Raw genomic sequence first — 22,270 nt, 5'->3', positions numbered from 1 at the left:
AGGAAAATTGCCGACGAACGAAGCGTATCCAGCTCCGGCATACCTTGAATATATGGCTTGGAACTTTTGAATTAACTCCGACCCACCCTGAGAGTCGCTAAGTGTGAAAGGGTCATTATCCGCGAGGGAAAGTGCGGAGTCGTTTGTCAACCCATTACCACTTAAGGGATTGGACGTTAATCTAATCATAATTATTTGAAAATATTACCCAGTGGGGAAGAATTAATAGCACCGTTTAATGGGTAATTACTCATACCTTTATTGACACCGCGTGCGCAGGCGGCCGATCGTCTCCGAGTGTTCACGGAAACACACGAGCGCCCTCGACCAAGATTTCTATTCACTCTATTGTGCGCTCTTGTGGATCACGTTGTGTCCGTTTCCTCTTTGACATTGTGTTGACATTTCCGGAACATTCGTCTTTCGGGGCATTGTGCACAATATCCAAAAGAAGTTTTGTTGGTGAGTTTGTTTTACTTGTAGGTCAAAACATAACATTGTATGGGTTATAAGAGGTTTATAAAGTGTTATTAATATTACGTAATAACTACTGATTCGTAAAATATAATTTAATATTTAAACTCTGTAAGGTATTAGTACAAATTTCTATACAAATATTTACATATTATGTTGCAACTATGTATATTGTGTTTTTTCTGAAATAGCCTAATAATAATAAATGTGAGCGAAGAATAATTTAATATAGAAAAAATGCCTACTTAAAAATTGATTTTGTGTAAAAGCCCTAAACCAGATTTAGGAAGTATAAAATGGTAATGTGTATTATGGTTTAAGTACGAAATAGAAAATTCATATCAAACTTAAAATAAAATACTTAATGACTAATTTTGCTGACAGTTATTTCTAGTTTTATTATTACTAGCGCATATGAACCTCCGAATAATTTTACTAGTATACAGATAGAATATAATCTTAGGAATTGAAGTACCTCATACTTACGTGTAGATCAGTTATACGTCTTATTCATAAAATCAACAAGAAATAACATCTTCCTTGATAAAACAACTGTAAATGTCACATGCACATAAGTGTTCATTGGAAAATCTTTAAATAAATGAAATCCTTGTTTGGTTATAAAAGTAAATTTTAGTGTAAGACTGAAAACTTGTGACATTTTTTAAATAATTATTGTTAAATAACAGCTTTCTGTTTCGTTGAAACTGGGTACATTTAATAGTAGATAACAAGAGAAAGAGTTTATATTGCATCCCACAAGCACAATGCAATCCGTAAAATATTTACTTTCACTAGCTATACAAATAACACTACTTTGTATCGTTCTTAATTGTAGAGTATATTAAATTTCAAATGTTTTAGAATTATTTGTAATATATATTATTTTATTCAGGTTCATAATGGAATCGTAGTAAAAAAATTTACTTTACTTCCGCTAAGTAATTTCATATGATAAAGTATAACCTTATTTATTTTAAAATGAAGCTAGTATGACTTTTAAATTAATTTTAGTATTTTTTTACAAAAATAGAAAGTGTTTATCGATGATATCTTCTTCTTGAAACTATAAGGATCATACAAGAAACTTACTTTAAAATAGTTCAACAATAAAAAATAGATAGTGAATAGTATTAATTAAAATGTTACTTCTTTAAATAATGTCAATCATTTAATTTGTAATTAACTAAACAATTTTTTACACATACGTTACCTATAGTAGGAAGGGTTGAATCAATGTGGATGTTGAGTTATCTTCCCCTAATTGCGTTGTCTGAAATCTGATGCTGCTACTAACTTGACTCCTGGGATCTGGACAGATTAAAACAAAGTCGGTGACGAAGAGGCTTTTAGAATTAACTCTTTCTGTAATAATGGATTGTGCATCTGATGAGACAATGAGAATACCTGTTTATCTATATTTACTATATTATTTAATCTGGGTGTCGAAACAATTTAGTGTTGTCATATTTTTATTTCTTCAGACGATTATGACAGATTCAGGACAGCTTTAGATTTCAATCGAATCACTAAGTTGAAGGTGTAATGGAGCTAAATTCAATATTACTAATTTAATAACTAAATAATTTAATAAATTGTAACTTTAGTTAGAACTTGGCTTGAATCTATAGATATTTGTTAATTGAGTTAAAGTGTGTTAAAACACCGACTAAGGACACAAAATATGAAATGCCTTAAGTAACAATAATTATAGTTGATATATCTTTGCTTGGTTCACGACAAGGATTACTTTTGGATTTACTGTTTGCTAAGCTATTAGCTTCAAAATTATTGGCTGAGCGTTAGTAAAGTTAATAATTCTATGGGCTGGAAAACATTTTTTTTCAGCCTGTCTGTGTGTCTAGCCGTCTGTCTGTAACGACGATTTTTCTAAAACGAACTAAACTACAGACTTGTTGTATAAGGCTTAATTTCTACATGAGGAACAGGATTTCGATGATAGTACATATCACTCTATGGAATTTGGCTGAGCGTTAGTGAATATTTTACATTGGTCATATGTTTAACCTTGACGGTATTGAGAACAACAGAATAAATTCATGTTCGAACAAAATCAGTACAATAAGACATTCACACATGTGACATATTAACACATGTAGCAGAACACGTTTAACAATGAAAAATGTTAATGTATGATGTGCAAGATGTCTTTAAAAAGATTTAATCTCTAGACTTGAAATTTGGCATAGAACTTGAATTCTAAATAGAAAAAGATTAATGACTTATTTGATGACGTTTGTCTAGCAATGGATTTTGGTTGAACGTTACTGAAACCTATCACCCTGTATACTGACATAATTTCTATAATGTATGTCGGGAAATGTAAATATTTCCTTTCTGTAAGATGTCTCTGTATCCCCAGGACATCTCAAGAATGAACTGAGTTGTAGACTTGAATGTTGCTTGCACTTTTATTGAAGCCTGTTACACGACATATGGTGTGGGCCACTTACAAATACATTATCTATATAACCTGGGACAAAATTTAGTATGCAATAAAAGCAATAATACACAATAGGTAAATGTTAATTTCTTTCACTTACATGCTACCAATTAAATTCTACGAATTATAGACAGTAACTTTTAAATTATTACAGGTGAACTGCCAGATTCTACCAGATACGATTAAGTAAGAAACCTAATAAAAATTCTTTTTAAGTTGGGAAAAAATCAATTATGTTTTAAAAGTTGATTTTTTAAGGCTAAAAATAAAAAAAAACTGTTTCTGAAAGAAAGGTATGAAAACAAAAAATCTATAAAGAAATACCAATACCCATAAATCTAATCTTTATACTTATTATTGGTTTCTGTATATCGTACAAGACCATAAAGTTGTTATTTTTATATTTATCTTTATTTTTTTACGATTTATGTCTTAGTCTTCCGTGAAATTTTTGACAGTCAAACGTCTTTATAAAAATGTACATTTACAAGGAATATCCCCTCCAGAGAGATTTAAATTGTTAATATATGTCCGAATTATTTTACATACACAAAAGCTTATATAAATTGTAAAAGATTTTAGTTCATAGCATTTTTATGCATACAATTTTACATACCTGAATTCACTATATAAAGTTCTTTTAAAGATACGGATTAAAAAATTATTTTTCCACTTTTATATTTACTTCAAAATCTCTTCACCCAACTAGTATTTATTCTTTCGTAACGTCTATATTTCTTTATATTTTTTCACAGAATATTAATGTAACTACCTTGCATTTGAATCTCATTAAAAAACCATTAAAATAAATTCATACTTACAGTTTCAAATTGAGTTTTTAGATTCGAGTACCTAAATCCGAATAATTTACTGAGCACCACGAGTTAATTTTTATCCTTATGCAGATATATATACTGTATATATTTTCAGATGAAGATTTATTTCGTTTAAGTCTCTTTGTTCAGCTCCAACATACACTGCATATTGTCTATACAAGACTGGAGCTCTCTGTGATCTGAGTTCGTTATATCTGTGTTAGAGAACGGAGACTCTATCCATTAGTTTATGGAGGAGGACATGAATTTTAATTTGTTCACTACATAACTTACCTGCGACTAGATATTGGTAAATGTTTAAAATGCCCTAACAATATGAAATATTATACAATATTTTAAATATTTTTCAATCTCTCTTGGTTGAATCTGGTATCTTGGACTTTGTTACAAATATGTTTTCATATTACATGGCACTCCACGAATCCTCTGCTAATATTTCATCTTTATAAAAATATTGAACTAGAAAGTTTAATAGGGAAAGTATGGAATTCCGTATTACATAGTACTTCCACGAATCCTCTACTTGTATATTTCATCTCTATGAAAATATGGAACTAGAATGTTTAATAGGGAAAGTATGGAATTCGATAAGTAAAGTTGTCTTTCTCGAGGAATTAACAGCTGAACTTTGACAATTGGTAACTTTAAGGAACAAACCTTGTTAGTGTAAGTGAATTACCCTGTAAAAATCTGCGTCACCCACTTCTAGGATGATTATCATTGTTCACGATATAGATTATAACAATGATTAGGATGAGCCATTTAGATTTAATATAAGTTCATAATAACTTCTTTAATGATACATGGTAAATAAATATATAGCTTTTATAAATATCATATTAGTATGTATATAAATAAATATATATTAGAGTAGAAGTAAGAATTAAAAAACTGTTACTCCTACACAAACTCACACACGCAGCACACGCGCGCGCTCGCGCGAGCACACACACACACACATACACACATTATGATGTGTTTTAAGGGCGTAGGTTATTGTCGCAAGTCCTAAAACATCAAATGTGTAACGAAAGATTAGAGAATAGGATTTTGTGGAAAGCCTAATATAAATTTGCTTTCCATTCGTTGTTTTTTTATTGAATTTGAACTTTCTTGTAATTATTTGGTTCGTATCTTCTGCGTTATAGAAAAGGAACTACTATGAAACAACTCTACGCATATTTGATAATTGTATAATTGTTATTTCATCTTTCATTTCTTTTTTATTAAATTGAATTAGAAAGATAACTTTGTACTTGTAATATATTCTAAATCTTTTTACCAATATGGGCATGGTATTTTATTGAAACACCTTCACACAAAATGAGTTGTATTATTATACTTTATTAAAGTTAGTATGTTTAGAAAATGTCTTCAAACATAACACTTTTTATTGATCATCTCTTTGTATATTGACTAATTTTATAAATATATTTAGAGACGCTTTGTTATATTTTGTATATACCACTATTCAATTAGGATGTGATTATATCTTAATGGTAGTAAAATAATACTCCTTAGTACAATATCATTACTTATATGCCAGATTCTGGGTCAAAGGTTCTTATAATCTAACATGTACCCAAAAAAGCATAATAGAAATAAAATACGAGTACATGGTTATTACCCTCGAAGTCACTTTGATTGATGAACCTACTCAATATAATTTATAAATCCTGAAAGAAAAGTATCAAAGAGCTGACAAAATTGGAAGCTACAGACTTCCATAACTTATTTAGTGGAAATAAAACGTTGATTTTCAAGGAATTCCTGCGGTTCTCTCATCACTCCTTTGTAACTTTTGAACAAAGTTAACGAGCTCCACTTACCTCGAAAACAGTTTAGTGAACTTACATCATGAAATTATGAACTCTTGAGTTACAGCGTGTACGTGAGCATCTGCGTCCTAGCTTTGGCTCTTTACTCGGCTGTACTGGTGGCCACTTGTTTTAACAACATTTGAAGGGTATTAAATATCAAACCCTTAAAATCTTAATTTTGTGTGTAAAATGATGGGAGATATGCCATTTAAAAATATAATACATAAGAACGTAGATTATAAGTTGCGTAGGTAAATTTAAAACTTTTTAATTTTATGATTTGAATATGCTCTCTCTCTCTCTCTCTCTCTCTCTCTCTCTCTCTCTCTTTCTATATATATATATATATATATATATATATATATATATATATATATATATATATATATATATATATATGTATATTTATTTATTTATTGATAGTCTAATATATATGTATATATGTGTGTGTGTGTATATATATGTGTACAATATATGTAGGTTTTTATTATTCTACGTATCGGTGGAAAGATCGTGGTTTCCATTTTGTTGGTAAACTAAATTTCAACTGTAACATAAATTTTTAATCTGCGATAAATACCTTTTAATTTTATTTAATATTTACTCGTATATATTATTTGGCAAACTGTGCGTATTCCTTCCAAACAATATTTTTAATAATTAATTAGGAAGATTACATCACGCTGTAACCCTTCTTAATCATCTTTGAAAAACAAATATGAAAGTGCTTAACATGGTTTTCCTTACTAAAGTATAAGAGCTTAATAGTACGTTTAATACGTTTAAAGTACGTGTCTATCTCCACTACATTTTTAGTAAGAGGTAACACTTTGATTCAATACGATAATAAATATCAACCTTGCGCTCGAGTCTGGCTACATTCTTAGAGTACGAAGAATTATTCTCGTCTGTTCGTGGACACCGCAAAAGGATTCAGCTGTGCCAGAAAACAACGCAATGCACTTAGTGTGTCATTTTATGCTAAGCCTTTAAGATTTGTATGAAATCACCCAATCCGACGAATCAAATTTATCAAGGTTCCATGTATTCCAAGTATCCCATTTATTTAGTGGGAGAAATATGTCACTCAATTGCCCTTCAACAAATGTTCTGTTCATTGATGTATTTAGTCATTGCCAGGAGGGTTATTGATAAGACCTGTGTAAGTAATTCACAATCCATCAGGTTTTATTTTGGATTGTGAAATTTGTATTTTTAAAATAGTAAAATGTTGACTAGGCATATGTAAGAGTATCTGTATAAAGAGGCAACCTATATATGGTTAATTGTTGTGAAATAATTAATAATTAACAATTTATTCCAAAAGAAAATAAAAATAGTTCTATTCACTTAAATTTGGGTGATGTGCTTCTTAATCAAACATATTCTTCACCCTTTACATAGTACTCCTTGTAATTGGAAATTATTTTTAAGTTAAAGTTAATTAGCTTTAGACTCCGCCTTATATAGATTATTCACAATCAATCAGGTTTTAGATTGACAAATCGTCCACTTGGTGCAATTAGTAGTATATAAATAGTAAAACGTTGATTAGGTTTGTGAAAGAGTATCATTATTAAGAGACAACATAGTAGCAGATAATTGTAATGAATATTGAATAAAATATTTATTCCGAAGGCAAATAAACAGATAGATTAGCAAACTGATTTGCACACAATCCTATTATCAATCCATCTGGTGACCCACAACATTGTTTTATATCTCGAAAATTTATAAAACAAAAACTTTCGCTATCTTACTTCATTGCTATCCAAATTTTATTACGTATATGCATTGTGCAATACTATTATATATTCCATAACACAATATGAAGCATTATCACATTTAATTTGTCTTAATTTAGCTCAAGTTTAATATCGTTTTTCGATGAAGGAACGTAAATTTATCTTTGATTACATTTCAGATAATTTCACATTTATGTGACCTTCTAATATTGAGGACCTTTGTTTAATACAAGACATTTAGGGACACATTACAGAGACAAAGTATATAGAACACTGTGAGATAGTCTAGGACCATAAATACGGTAATCAGGCTTTAAATGTGAGGTGGTGTAGTTTATCTTACAAACTTTCCGCTTTAAGTTTCGTGTTGAACAGAAAATTGAATTTACACAAGACAGCGCTGTTCTACTTTAATTAGTGTCCTTTAACCCCAGTAATCCAACGTTGTATTGTTTTTTGTATTTTTGGACATTTTTCTTAGATTAACACATGTTTTTCTTATACTCTGCCGTTGACCTTTGGGCCACTAGGATATTGAACTTTACCAGAAAATAAACTTAATCACTGAAGCTGTAGCTCTACTCCATGCCTGCTCTGAGCCACCAGTTGATACAGAATCTACTCTTTTTATCCCTAATGCACTATAATAAGTTTTATTATAAGTTACTAAAGACTTTTAATTTAGAGGATGTGTCTCCCTGGGTGGAATTAATATTTTTTGAAACGAATCATAATTTATTTACAATTGTATTATACACTTAATATTTGAAATAAAATAATTCTTCTTGAGAAAATTAAAATACAATGTAGCAATAAATAAAAAACTTGTTGGTATAAGATTATTCACTATACAATTAATGAATATTAATTTATTTTATATAACATTTCATCTAAGTTTTCATTACCTCATTAGGAAAAGTTTCCATTACCTCCACTAGTTTTAGGAAATGAGGAAGAACCTTATTCGGTGGCTAATATGCCAAAAGTTTATGAGGTCTGCCCTGTTAAGAACCCTGGAGAGACAGGCCCTGTAGGCTTTTAACTCGATACATAGGTCCCTATTTATCACTTGAAGAATTAAATGTTGATTTTTGGGTTGAAAGCTCAAAGGGTAGTCCTCTATCTCACTCTATCATCGTATTTGTAAAAATCTCTTGAAAGAGAGATCCCAGAAACATTTAACTTGGTGCTTGAAGCCCTCTTTACCTCCATGGAAAAGGTATATTGATTTTAGCGTTTTATTTCAAGAGTTTTGTATGAACCTCGAATGGTTTTCGAGATATGTATTACATGGAAGTTTCAAAAGAATGTTGCACTTTACAAAGAACGCATGTATTAAATGGTGAAAAAAGTAAAAGATTGCTACAAAAATTGATTACAGCGCATATTTTTTCGTCCCGATCTTTCACCCTACGACTGTAAAAACGTAAGCATCTGTCAAACGAACTCCTAATTCTTCCCCTGTATAAAATTTGTAAATTAAGTTCACTGACTGCCTAGGTACCTCATTTCATAGGAAAATGCTCACGTAAATACCTTAATACCTGAGTAACTCCGTATTTTGTAGGCGTAGTAAAAGTATGTATGAAAAAATCTGTAGTGGGTATCCTGGTTATGGAAATACCTCCTATTAATATTTCAATTGTCGTACATATCTACTTTTTTCTTACAAGTGAAGAGGACTGTTTTTATTATTTACAGATAATAATTCAATTGTTTGGTGACTACATCCAAACCAAACAATTTCTGGCACTAACAAGCTTTAAAGCTAAGTTTAACAAGAACGGAGTTCAGTAATCAAATGCTAACAAACAACTGGCGTGGTTGATTAGTGATACGTATTCTTTATAAGTTACATTGTCTAATGAGTGTATCATTTTATAAGGTTAAAATTTAACTGTTATAATTTAATAACGTTTTACTAGATAATGTTTTATGCTAATTAACAAGGCAAAAGTTTGGGTTAACATTACATTTTGATAAATTAAATATATTCTGCATATATACGATTTGACTGCAATATGTAGTTGAGAAATACAGATTTGTTTGTTTTATCTTGTTATTTTATTTAATAATATATATATATATATATATATATATATATATATAAAACAATTATTTACCACTATGAATAATATTCAAAGAGTGTTTCATAAACCAAAAATAAAGTTTTAATTTTTAACAAGATTTTGGCAAAGTAAAAAGGGTAAGTTTGAGTTAATATTAATATTTTTGGTAATTATATAATTCTGCATATATAAGAATTCTACTGTAACATTTAGTTTAAACAATACATATTTTTATTCTAATTTTATTATGTATATTTATGTAAATTTGTTCAATAAACAATGATTCACAAAAAGTACTTGCTCCGCCGGGACTCGAACTCGGATCTCTCACTTGCCGGGTGAATTTGCTCAAAAAATATATATGTACAAGTATCTACAAAAAATTCCAGACCAACTCCTGTTACGAAGTCCTGTTATGTTTAAAACAGCTAAGTAAACTTTCATCATTGAATTACGAACTCTTTTAGTTACAATGCATGTGAGCATTTCCGTCACAAATTCGACTCTTAACAGCAAGGTTCTCTTCTTTAATAACTTCTCATAACTTATAGGTTCGACAATGTATCGCGGCAATATTTAGTCAAGTATTGCCAAATGACTTAGCTGTGTACTATTTATAATTATTTTCATAAGCAATTCAACCTAGTGTCAACGTATATACTTTTGATAGTATGATACTACTTTTACTCAAATTTTTTGTACTCATTACAATGGTCATTACATAAATGTGATTTTTTTTTAATGACTTTAATCTGTTATTTTTAATGACGTTTTCCTTAATTTTAGCAAATAATGTATTTAGTAGTAAATAAGGCAGCATTCTAAACAAACCAAAAAGAGGAACAATGTACAAATTTTATTTTACTATAAATTTACTGAATTTCAATATTACATGACGGAATTATATTCCTCTTGTCTCATTAACTGTTTTTTTAATTTAAATATCATTGGACGCAGAGGCGAAATTAAAATTTAACGGAAAATGAAAACAAAATTGTATTTGAACTTACTATGTTATTGAGTAAATGTAATTTAAATACTTATATGGAAACATAAAACACTTCGTTAAGGAGGAAGACAATATAACAAGAAAAAATTAAAACTATTGAAACTCTGAATTTTATTTGATTTTCGGGTATTCGATACTGAGTTTAATATCATAAAACGGTATACGGTAAGTTGGAGGTGTATATATGAAATAAAATAATATATTTTTTAATAAAAAAATGAATATATTATGATTTCTCTAAAGGTATATATTTACTTATGAATTAACTTATGTTGCTTGTTTAAAATTGACTATTTTAAAAATGGAATGGTCCCACCGTATGCAACCTAATTGTTTTATTTTCATCCTGGAAAATTTAGTTATTCCTAGTTTGGTAGCCTGTTTGGTATAAGTTAGCCCAATCAATAAGGGATTTATGGGTTAAAGTTTAAAAATTGCTAAACGGGTTAATTTCTACCATGTTTAGGACGCTATTAGAAAATATTTCTACACCATTTCTTACCCCTTCACATAGAGGTGAAACATTCTGCAAAATATATTCAATGTTTTATTAAACTGCTAGTTAAGTTTAATGCATAGTAAAATGTATTTTTGTACTTGAATTGTGGAATAAAAAAATATATATTACGATAGGGCTTATAGAATTGGAGATAAACTATTGCCCTGAAAGTTTCAAAATAAATAAGTAAATATTTAAAGAGTTAGAGGAAAAAGCACATGAGGAAAGGCTGGTAATTTTAGGAAAATACTCGTCTAATGGGACCCAAACAACGGATATAAATTCACCTGGCCTCTATTTTTTGTAACATTCGTCGATTTTTCCCTTCATTGACTGGACTAACATGCTGTGTCTGTGGAGGGGGGTGGGTTGGGAGGCAACCACAGCAACACAACCACTCCAGCGCGGCTTGGGGGGAGCGATGCAATTAAAACACTTGATTATATTCAATGGACGCCATGGCAATCAATTGGCCATTTGGATTCAGTGCTTCTTTACCATGTGAATGGGGTGGATCCAAGTTGTGAATTGTTTTATACCAATAAAATATCAAGAGAGGTTTAACAATACACTATATCCGAACTTTGCAATACTCATTTAAGGATAAAAAACGGGGGTTTGACATTGATACCCTTTGTGAGGTTCTCTATATACTACTCTATATCACTGTAAATATAGGGAACACACTGAAAATATTCAAACTTCTTAATATCAGATACTTATAATTCAGAAATATTTTTTGATAGTCTGTCTTTATATAAATACAAAAATATAAATCATATTTTACTTTTTAATGCTTGCATGATTTGAAAATCACAAATATATTGTGACTTAATCTCCTCGCAGTTGGAATTTGGAGGTTTGTGTCAATCAAATAACCTACTCATATTCACTATTTTTACATTAATTTTATTCTGAAATGATTGAAACTATAAACAAAAGTACATTTTTAACTGGTTTATGGTATGAAATTCATGATTTGCATAGTAATTAGGATAAGTTAAAAGGAACTAAATTCATTGTCCATGTATTTATGTTATTCCAATTGCGATACTCTATTAAAACTAGATTGCCATAATCAAAGATTATCTAAGGAAACATTCTACCTAAATTTAAGTCTTTCGGACCTATGTATTAAAAGTTCTCGCACAGACAGTCAGATTTAATGAGAGGCAGACAGAAGGAATAACCTGGAAATTTTTTTATCCATAAAATGTTCTATGGGAATTGACTTCTTTATAAACGTGTTATAAACTTTATCTCACTGGGACCTGTATATCAAGAGTTATCACATGGATAATCAGAGGGATGATCTCTGGCGCTATTTTAAGAAGGAGCTTGGGTTGTAAATAATATTGCACTGTTAGGTGGTGGAATTTATTTCAAAATGTTGGAAATTCAAATCTCCGAATAAATAGCATGAACACTTTAATAAACCACTAGCATTTATATGCAGCTTCGCATTCTGTTTCAAAATAAAATTGTCCTGGTTGTCCTGACATAGAAAATATATAAGAAGTAGATTTTAAAAATCTACTTCTGTAAAAAGCGTTTACTTCCGGCTATTTAACCTTTTCTGAATAGGCAAATTAAAATTTAATTTATACATAATTATTGCAGAAAATATATGCGAAAAACATGCACAAAGGGATGTGTATAAATGAGGCTATGTTAATACTGTGTATTCCAATACACCAGCTTTTTAATTTAACTGCCCTCAACGTATGATTGTTCATGGAATGTGTTGTAATATTGATATTTATGTTATTTACAGATATAAACTTCGTAGGGTATCAATTTAATTTCAATAAATAAACGGTAGAGATATTAAACAGTTGGTGGATGATTGCACACAGGATTGTGATACAATATGTCCACAACCAATCTAAGTTATAATTATCTTCACTGCACTAAACTAGATATTATACTAGCTTTATTATCCCGGCATATAACCAACACCATAGTGCGGAGTAATATGTTTATTAAATATAATGATACTGGTATTGTTCTGTTTGTAAAACGTTTCTTGACCAAAATTAAAAAGGTAAAACTGTTAAATTGCTTTTAAATATGCTCATATATTATATGTAGTACAATATTTTCAATGAGATATATATATATATATAATATATATATATATATATATATATATATATATATGTGTGTGTGTGTGTGTGTGTGTGTGTGTGTGTGTGTGTGTGTGTGTGTGTGTGTGTGCGTGTGTGTGTGTGTGTGTGTGTGTTTGACTTATATTGTCCCTTAAATGAGTATTGCAAGGTTGGGTATAGTGGATTGTTTAATCTACCTAGATATTTTATTGGTATAAAACAATTTACAGCTAGGATCCACCCCATTCACGTGCTAAAGAAGCACGGAATTATTGCCAATCAGCCCATAACCCAGATATTTGGGTTATGCATAAGCCTGGATTTTTGTAATCTTTTGACAACATATTAAACGTATTATACACTTGACTAACATTCATTAAACAGTTTGCATAACCTATTGATATGTTTGATATCTAGAAAAATTAAATAAAAAAAGTCCTCATTAAGTTAAGGGAAGAATATACACTAATGAAATTACCATGACAGCTCTAAATAAAATAACAACCTACTTCCTGTATTTAATATTTAAAAAATGTACAGCCGCAGTGTATAAATAATCTGAACAAACCAGGTTTGTAAAAAATACCTGATTAATACCTAGGTAAACTTGGTATTTGTATATACTAACGACTAAAAATATCAATGAAACAGATACATTTTAAAAAAGATAGTAAAGATCCAATATTTGGTTGTACTTAAATATATATTAACAATAACCTCACAACTAGTCTGACGTAAATAAGTATGGAATGTCTTGTTAAACACAATACAATGGCGCTCAGTTTTCCAGGGCGTTTAGGTTTTATAATTAAAAATTAATGTTTAAATTGGACAAATGTATAACCTTCAAACAAGCTATGTATGTTATTTAGCATATTGATGTATTCTCATATGATTAGGCGATCGGAAAACTAACAATATGAAATTGCCTGTGCATTACTAAAAGCATTTGTTCTTATTACTATTAGATATTATTAAATTATTTAATGGATATTGCAAGAGAAATGTTAATACTCCACCTATCATAATGATTTACGGGTAGCATTATGTAGCATTCAAATTCGTAACGTCCAATTTATGCTTGGCTGTTAATTTAAGTGCTATATTGATGATAAAATATTATCATTATTTCTTCTTGTGTTTTCTTCTGCAATCTTTTTATTACATAAGTACTTTAAGATAGTTTGAAACTACTGTTCCAACAGTTATTGCAACTACTTCATTACAAACACTGTTTTTACAACTCTAAAAGAATATATGTAAATTTAAATAAATACTATTGACAATCAATGTCGGGTGTTGAAAATATTTTGACAACTCCTAGTGTCGAGAGCTTATCAACTTCATGATTGTAGTTGAATTTAGAGACATCAATAATTTGTGGGGTAAAAAATGTTTTATTTCCTGTAAAATATTTTGTTTTTTTCCTCAATAACTTTATTAGACTACATTTGTAACTATTATTCCTAAGAAGATATATAAAGTCCTTGAAGAAAATTAAATCATTGCCTAATGAATTATAGCATTCATCGAGTTTAGAGGTTTACGCGTATGGTATGAATTAATTACACAATAACTAATTGGTGTAGTTTACTAATTGCTAATTGCTGTTACGTATGCGATGGAGGCGCCAGTTGAGTGTATTAATTAGCTTTTAGGCAAGTACCTTTTATTATGTCTCAAAAGCAATGTTACCTACCATTATTATCCTAATTAGTGTGCAAGAATTATTCTGCTTAATAATTGAAAACTTTTAACAATTTGTCACCTTCTTTTGAAAAAAATTAAATTATGTTTGGATAAATGCTAAGAAGTCATAAATGGACCCAAGAACTTTTTTCTGAATATATATTAAATATTTAAAATACGTGTGAAAGATTTCAAGTATTGGAATTTTTTACGCTAAACATCTCCCATATTTAATTTTTTACATTGTTGTACAACTAATGCTTAAGTTAAGCATTGAGGCACAAGGAAATGTATTTATTATAACTGCTTCTAAATAATATAATATATCTCACTTCATGGCATATAATGAGTATTATTAATTGTATGGTTACATAATGTAAAAAAACAATACTAATCTTTAAGTAGCCCGTGTTATTACTTCTGTCAAATTTATCTCTATTTTGAATAGAAATATATTGTAAAGCAAGATTTTTTCAAACATACATTTTAAGAACACCAAACAGTTATCAACATGAATTTATTAATGTTTCATGCGATGAAACTAAAGATTTAAAACAGTGTTACTAGCACTGATAAATGTAAAATTATAAATATATATATTGTAATCGTTTGATATCCGAGCCACATAATTTAATAATAATTCGGGATTTTACACAGTTACCAGGGCTCAGCAGTGGGATATATTCTGTTAATAAGCCAAGTGTAAAATATGTTACAGGCTTCGAGTTTAATTAACCGAGAAGGAGAGTCTGCGGTTTTGACTACACCACTGTCAAGATCTGTAATTGTAAGTGGTGTAATATTATTCATGTTCGGCTAAGCGTATGTAATCTTATAATATAGCCTACTGTATTATCAAGTAATGTCTCTGAGATTCATTACTTAATAAAGGATGAAGAATTTAAAAACAAGATTGCAGTTAAGGCTCCTGCTGATTTTATTTTTATTAGAATTAGGAATAACATATGTTACCAATTATATTTATTATATTACCTATAAATGATCAATTAATGTTTTAGAAGAAGACCGTGAAACAATTCTACAAGACACATTCAAAATTATGTATGAAAAGCTTTTTAAATGTAAAAAATAGCTTATAATCGCTTAACTAAATATCCAGTATTTATATTGGTATTATACTTGCGGTTTATTTGGATATGAGCTCGTAAGATTACATGTAACAACTCTACTCATACGCTAAGGACAGAAAGAGAACTATTCCATGGCACAATTTTGTTACCTTATCTTGCCTATACAAAAATGAAGATTCATTTACCGGTTGTAGTTTTCATTCCAGAGAATTTCTGTAAACATGCTGACTTACCGAAGAGATTTTCACTAACACCAGCTAAGTCCCATTGAGGTATATGGACCTTCACTGAACCTTGATATTTCCCACGTGGACATTTAAAACTACAGAAATCTCAGCTTAATTCGTTTCGTAAATATTCTGTGGATAGACAAAGATAAAGGATAAATTTGGTCGGCCATCTGTGTGATTGTCTTTTATAACTCTCAGCCAATTATTTTATAAACTATACAATAATCAGTGAAGATTAAGCAGTTACTATTGAGTTTTTTTTTAAACATATTGTCATTAAAAATCATAAGGAGATACAACATTGTTGAATATTTTTAAATACTCTACCAATTTCAGCAGAAATCAATGTGTAACAGTCTAATTAACAAAATAAAGGTAAGGTGTAGGCGATTTGATTTAATATTTGCTTAAATATTTATTTATCAACTTATACATAACCAGTGGCAAAACTAGAGTTCCCTCCATCGAACATTATAACAATGGAATGCGTCCGTTTACTGCGTAACACCGCTTATTATTTTGTAATGAAGCCATTAAAATCCCACTTGTGCATCTTGCGGTAATTACTTACTTTATACTTGTTTATACTCAAAGCCATCTTCATTAAGAGAAACATAGTTTATTAAAATATTTGCTTGGAAAATAGATTTATCATACCTAATTCTACAAATAGAAGTAAATAAAAATTAAATCAATGTTTAAGTATAAAATGTTTAACATCATTTCAATAAACTTATTTATTTTTACCTTATAAGAAGGCATGAAAATTGCAATTTCACAGTAATGTTACTTTTGCCATTTGAGAGGGCAAGAAATATATAGTGAGATGAATACAAAATTTAATCGTAGTTTTAACCTACATCTCATGTGTTTGTAAGAATTGAGTGAAAGATCAAAAATGTTACTACGAGTATTGAAAATTATAGAAGCTCCCAAGTTTCTATAGACTCTCTTGACAGAAGGTATTGCGTTCATGTTTAAAGTGCAATATTTAACATATTTAATCATAATGCAATAACATTTCATACTCTGTTATGCTTCTAGCACTTAGTACCCTGAACTCGAGTATAGGTCGGGCCGTGTAGGCAGCGCCTACTACTGGCGCCCGAGTATAGCTTGGGTCGTGTTATTTAAGTTTTATTTACCTCAGTCAACTTATTTTTGGATTCAACCATTTTGATTATGTTCATTGGTTGTCTAAGTTCGTATTTGTTGGTTTTGATATCCCTGGGTACGTTTTAGTAATGAAATACGTATATATTTCGTCGTACTACAAGCGAGTCTAGACATTGTCTAGACAGCTTTGCTTTGTAGTGTTTCACGTTGTGTGTTGTTGTGAGTCTTAGTGATGTCTTACTAAGTTTTCTACAAATCTTGCCGACAAATACTGAAGCAAATATTATAATTATGTATTCTAAATGTGAATTTAACTGTTCGTAAATAATCAGAACTTTAGTTTATTATTGAATGAAGTAAAGGCAAATGCAAACAATGTGAGGTAATCCGTGTGTTTTGTTTTATATTTACACTCGCTTTTTTTTCTTTCTTCTCGACATTCAGTTGATTTTATTTAAAGTCCTTTACTCATTATTTTCTAGTTTAAATAATATGGGTTATAAAATCAAAAGTGATGCAATTTCGCGATCTTTTGTTTGACTCCGAGTCGGAAAGTAACGATGATTTTGATACACACCTGAGACCAAATATTTATTTTATGAACGATCTAAACGAAAATGTTCCGTTCTTAGCAAAAAATTTAATACAAATGAAACAGCTTTTAAAAGACGTGATCATCTGTTGAGGCTAAAATTAAAGGACAAAAGAGATGTGTTGGATCTTTCTAAAGTGCATAAAATGACATATTCTGATGTTATAGTCGGCTCTAAGGTAAGCTTGATTACAAAGTCAAAACCTGATGCTATAATTGATTATAAAAAAAATAAAACTGGCGTAGACCGATCAAATCAAATTATTTCCTACTACCCATTCAAGAGAAAGCAAATGAAGTGGTGGAAAAAATTATTCTTCCACCCGATCATGACAGCGACTGCCAATGCTTTTGTGCTTTACCGTGAATCGAGGTCACAACATCTGAGGAAGAAATGCCACCTTTATAGTTTTATCAAAGCTGTTGGTAAATCTATGGGTGAAAAAGGAGGGATGCTTGCTGATGCTGGTGATAGCGTTTCTTCAAGTTTGATTTCTAATCGACTGACCGGTAAGCCTAATATTTTTTGTATAAGATATATGTATATAAAATATTTATATAAAACAAATATTTATATTGTACTACATTACTATTACTTTACAATTTTTGGGTTTTAACGGCTAGACACTTGCCGGACAAGATACCACTTACAGAGAAAAAGGACCAGCCTACAAGAGTATGCAAAGTATGCTCAAAAAAAAAAAAAAAAAAAAGAAAAAAAAAAAAAAAACAAGGAAGCAACTGGCAAAGCTGGAAGCGAGGAAACATCCTGGTGGTGCCAGACTGTACAGTGCAACTTTGTGTACCATTTTGCTTTAAAAATTACCACACTAAGGCGAACTATCTGAACTAACAAGCTATGTAGCAAAAACATTTTTTGTATTTTTTCATAACATTCAATATTATGTAATAATTTTATTTTTAAAATAAACTTTATATTTTTTTATATTTAAAAAATTATTTACCTCTATATTTAAAATGATATATAGTATGAGTTTATAACATAATTACTGTAATAACACACCATTTTTTAAAAGCATCATAAAACTCAAAAGGAGCCACGCCGAAACATGTATTAAGGTATGCTCAGGGTACAAAGTGCTACAACTCCTGAGCATAGGTTTTGTAATTGTTTGTTTATATTTTTTTGTTTATTGAATTTTTAAACATGGCATTTTTGGCAAAGGAGAGTGAGAGACATGAACTGCTCTTATCTAATATTGTAGAAAGTCCCATACTTTTCACAACAGCGTGATTTTTCATTTACTTTTTGACATGAAACTACAAAGGAAGTTTGTAAGATTAACTTTTTTACCTCACAGATAAAGAGTTTGTGCTCGTACCTGTAAGGAATCGTTTCGTGAACACTTAATTTATCGTCGGACATAAAAAATAAATAATAAAAGTGATAGATTCAACTTTCCACTTCACAGTTACAGTTAGTAGCTGATGATGTGTTTGTGATATCCACAACGTTAGCTTGAGTAAGAATAATTTACTGTTTGAAATAAAAATTGAATTGAGTGTATTTGAGATAAAATGTTCTGAATACTTGAGTGACAGTTAAAGATAATCATTACTTAGTAATAGTGAATTAGTCAGTAACTTCCTTATATATATATATATATATATATATATATATATATATATATATTACTTATTAAACTTAATAAAAAAGGTTGATACATGGTTTTCATAGTATATACTATTACTTTGTCCTATGTAAATAAATTAGAAGTGACACAGTGTGGATGCTATCATTAGTAAAAAAAAGTTCTCGGACTTTTACTGCCATTAAAGAGTCCGCAGGGTTGGTCCACCATCCATTATTCGGCCTGTAAGAAGGACTGAATATAAAGAATGACCAAATAAAAGCACAGTATTCATTGGGCCTCACCGAACTGTTAATTGCCTGGCCGCGGCGCCGGGTAGTTTTGTTGGGGTGTTTATCGCCAAATTTGCTGCAGATGTTTATATATATATATATATATATATATATATATATACATATGAGACAAGTATGTATATGCATGTATGTATGTATGTTTGTGTGTGTGTGTGTGTATGTGTGTGTGTGTGTGTGTGTGTGTGTGTGTGTGTGTCTGTGTGTGTGTGTGTGTAATCAATTAACTTTAATTAGTAGGGTATTGTTCATAGGTTTTCACAAGAATTAACATTGATTTTCTGTTGCACCCAAAAGAGAGCCAGAACCGCCATACTATCTACTTATATATGTATATATATATATATATATATATATATATATATATATATATATATATATATATATATATATATATATAATAGCGTTAGTATTTATAAAATATAGACATCCATAATAATAGTTTTTTTAACAAAAAAAACATTTTATATTAGCTCCCCGCAGCGTTTTATTAAAAACTTTATCTATATTAAGTAAAAATATCATCTATTGTATTGATTATCTTATGGATTGATATTTTTTTTTATAAAAATATGACGAAATCTTTTTTTAAATGGTTGTTAACAGCTTTTGTTAGCAAACACACTTATAAAAATAAAATGTAGTAAATTTATGTTGTTATAATACTCCTTATTTCAATCTAATTTTAATATTTTTAACGGAATTGTTATATGGTTATAACACTATGCAATTTGTTTACATTTTTATGACAGTTATCTTAATAACTTAGTTTATTACAACAAACAATTCAGAGAAGTGATAATATCCTATCAATAATTTGTGTCAATTGTGATCTTGTTTTATTTCACCATACTTAACACTTGCTATTATTAGGCAAATTATATGGGCATCAGACAGTTTTATCAAATAACATGTGGAGGAGCGTTTGGAAGTGTGTTAACTTACTTCACAGTGTGTAAGACCATATTGAAGTCAGTACGTAAGATTAGGAAATCCAATAACGTACTGGCAGGTTTTTGTTACCTTTTATATTTTAATAACGTGTAATATAATATTGTAATATGTTGTAAATATTGTTGCTTTATTATCATAAATTCTCATAATATGTATATTATACGTTTTATATGTAACTAAAGATGAATAATATATGGAGCCTAACATAGAATTTATTCTTTTTACATTTCTAATTTTTCATTGCATTATAAGAAATTTTTAAACAGTGATATTAAACCGGATAAAGTTTTTTGAATTAAAATAGTTTTAAGGCATTAAATATCGTGCAAATGTTTATTTAACATTGTATATTATAGGTCTATTTGATGAATATTACTGTCGTTAACTAATTCCAAACAATATTTTGCTATAATAATATTATATCTATTTACTAGTAGTACGTCTTTACAAAACAAATCAGGGCGATTTTAATAATAATCTATAAACTGCGTAATTATTTTATTATTTTGCAACACACCACACATTTAGGGGTTTAAAACTATTTCTTTCGTAACACAAGATTTACTGAAAAATAATTTAAAAATTTAAAAATATGTACGCTATGACTGTAGTTCGGCATTTGGCTTAACCATATAATTTCCATAATAATAGGTTTGTATCTATTACACTCACCAAATCACGTTATTACCGGAAGTTTTTAATAGTATTGCGTTCCATATAAAGTGTAGTTGATAACGTTGCAACACAATCAAGATTCCCACAACGTAATATAGCCTAGTTTACACAAGTTATAAAGAAAAGAACATTACTCTTAAGAGGTAAAGTTAGGACGCAGATGCTCACGTATACGCTGTAACTCAAGGTTTCCTAATTTCGTGATGTAAGTTAACTGAACTATTTGCGAAGTAACGGGGCTCGTTAATTTTGTTCTCATGTTACAAAGGAAAAGTAAGTGAACCGCTGGAATCCGCTAAAGGATTGTGACCTATTGTTTTCTCAAGGTAAAATTGCTGTGGAATTGCCTCCGGATTTTCACTTTGTTCATCTTCAATATTATTATTAGTGCTTTTTGTAGTATATTCAGTGCTCATACACGTTTTATTATTTATGAGTTTATTATTTATATTAAATACTACATGTGGCGCAACAGTTTTTGATAAGACTCCATGTAAGTATTTAGTTTAAAACTTTTGATAAGGGAATATACGTACAAGACAATTGCATAATTGCAGTTTTAAATACATTTAACACATATTTCAAGAAAATTTAAACGTAACTATTATTAACATGTAAAGTGAGCCCATGGGTAGCTTAATTGTATCTAATGTCTAGTAATTAGCTGAACGTTACCAAAGCCTATCACTATACTGGTAAACTTTCATTTCTATATGATTATCTGTGTGTCCCTCTTTTATATTATATATGAATGAATGAATTTGAGTTTTGGGCTCCTCCATTTTTCTTCTTCAGCTACTCTAAATGTGCTCTTCAAGGACGTGAAAGGACACAAATTATGCTATGTGGATCCACATTAAAATGTTTATTTCATAAGGATAATCCCAGAATTGTATAAAATAAGCTAACTAAAATTAAATCATAATGCTGCATCTATTATAAATTTAAAAAAAAAAAAACACTAAATAACTATTATTCTATCGAAGGTGATATTTA

At 29.5% G+C, this 22,270-nt stretch overlaps 1 protein-coding gene across 1 annotated transcript in view; it reads left to right on the top strand.

The window, feature by feature from the left end:
- The first annotated feature begins 357 nt into the window (after positions 1-357).
- The window catches only part of LOC124366528 (zwei Ig domain protein zig-8-like), a 56,805-nt gene continuing 34,892 nt past the window's right edge, over positions 358-22,270 (top strand). Inside the window, exon 1 of the mRNA XM_046823118.1 lies at positions 358-462. The gene's annotated coding sequence lies outside the window, so the exon portion shown is untranslated. The remainder of the gene's footprint in view (positions 463-22,270) is intronic.

This window comes from Homalodisca vitripennis, chromosome 7, assembly GCF_021130785.1.
Source record: "Homalodisca vitripennis isolate AUS2020 chromosome 7, UT_GWSS_2.1, whole genome shotgun sequence".
In the NCBI taxonomy this organism is placed as follows: Eukaryota; Metazoa; Arthropoda; class Insecta; order Hemiptera; family Cicadellidae; genus Homalodisca; species Homalodisca vitripennis.
This window is presented reverse-complemented; position numbering and strand designations above follow the sequence as displayed.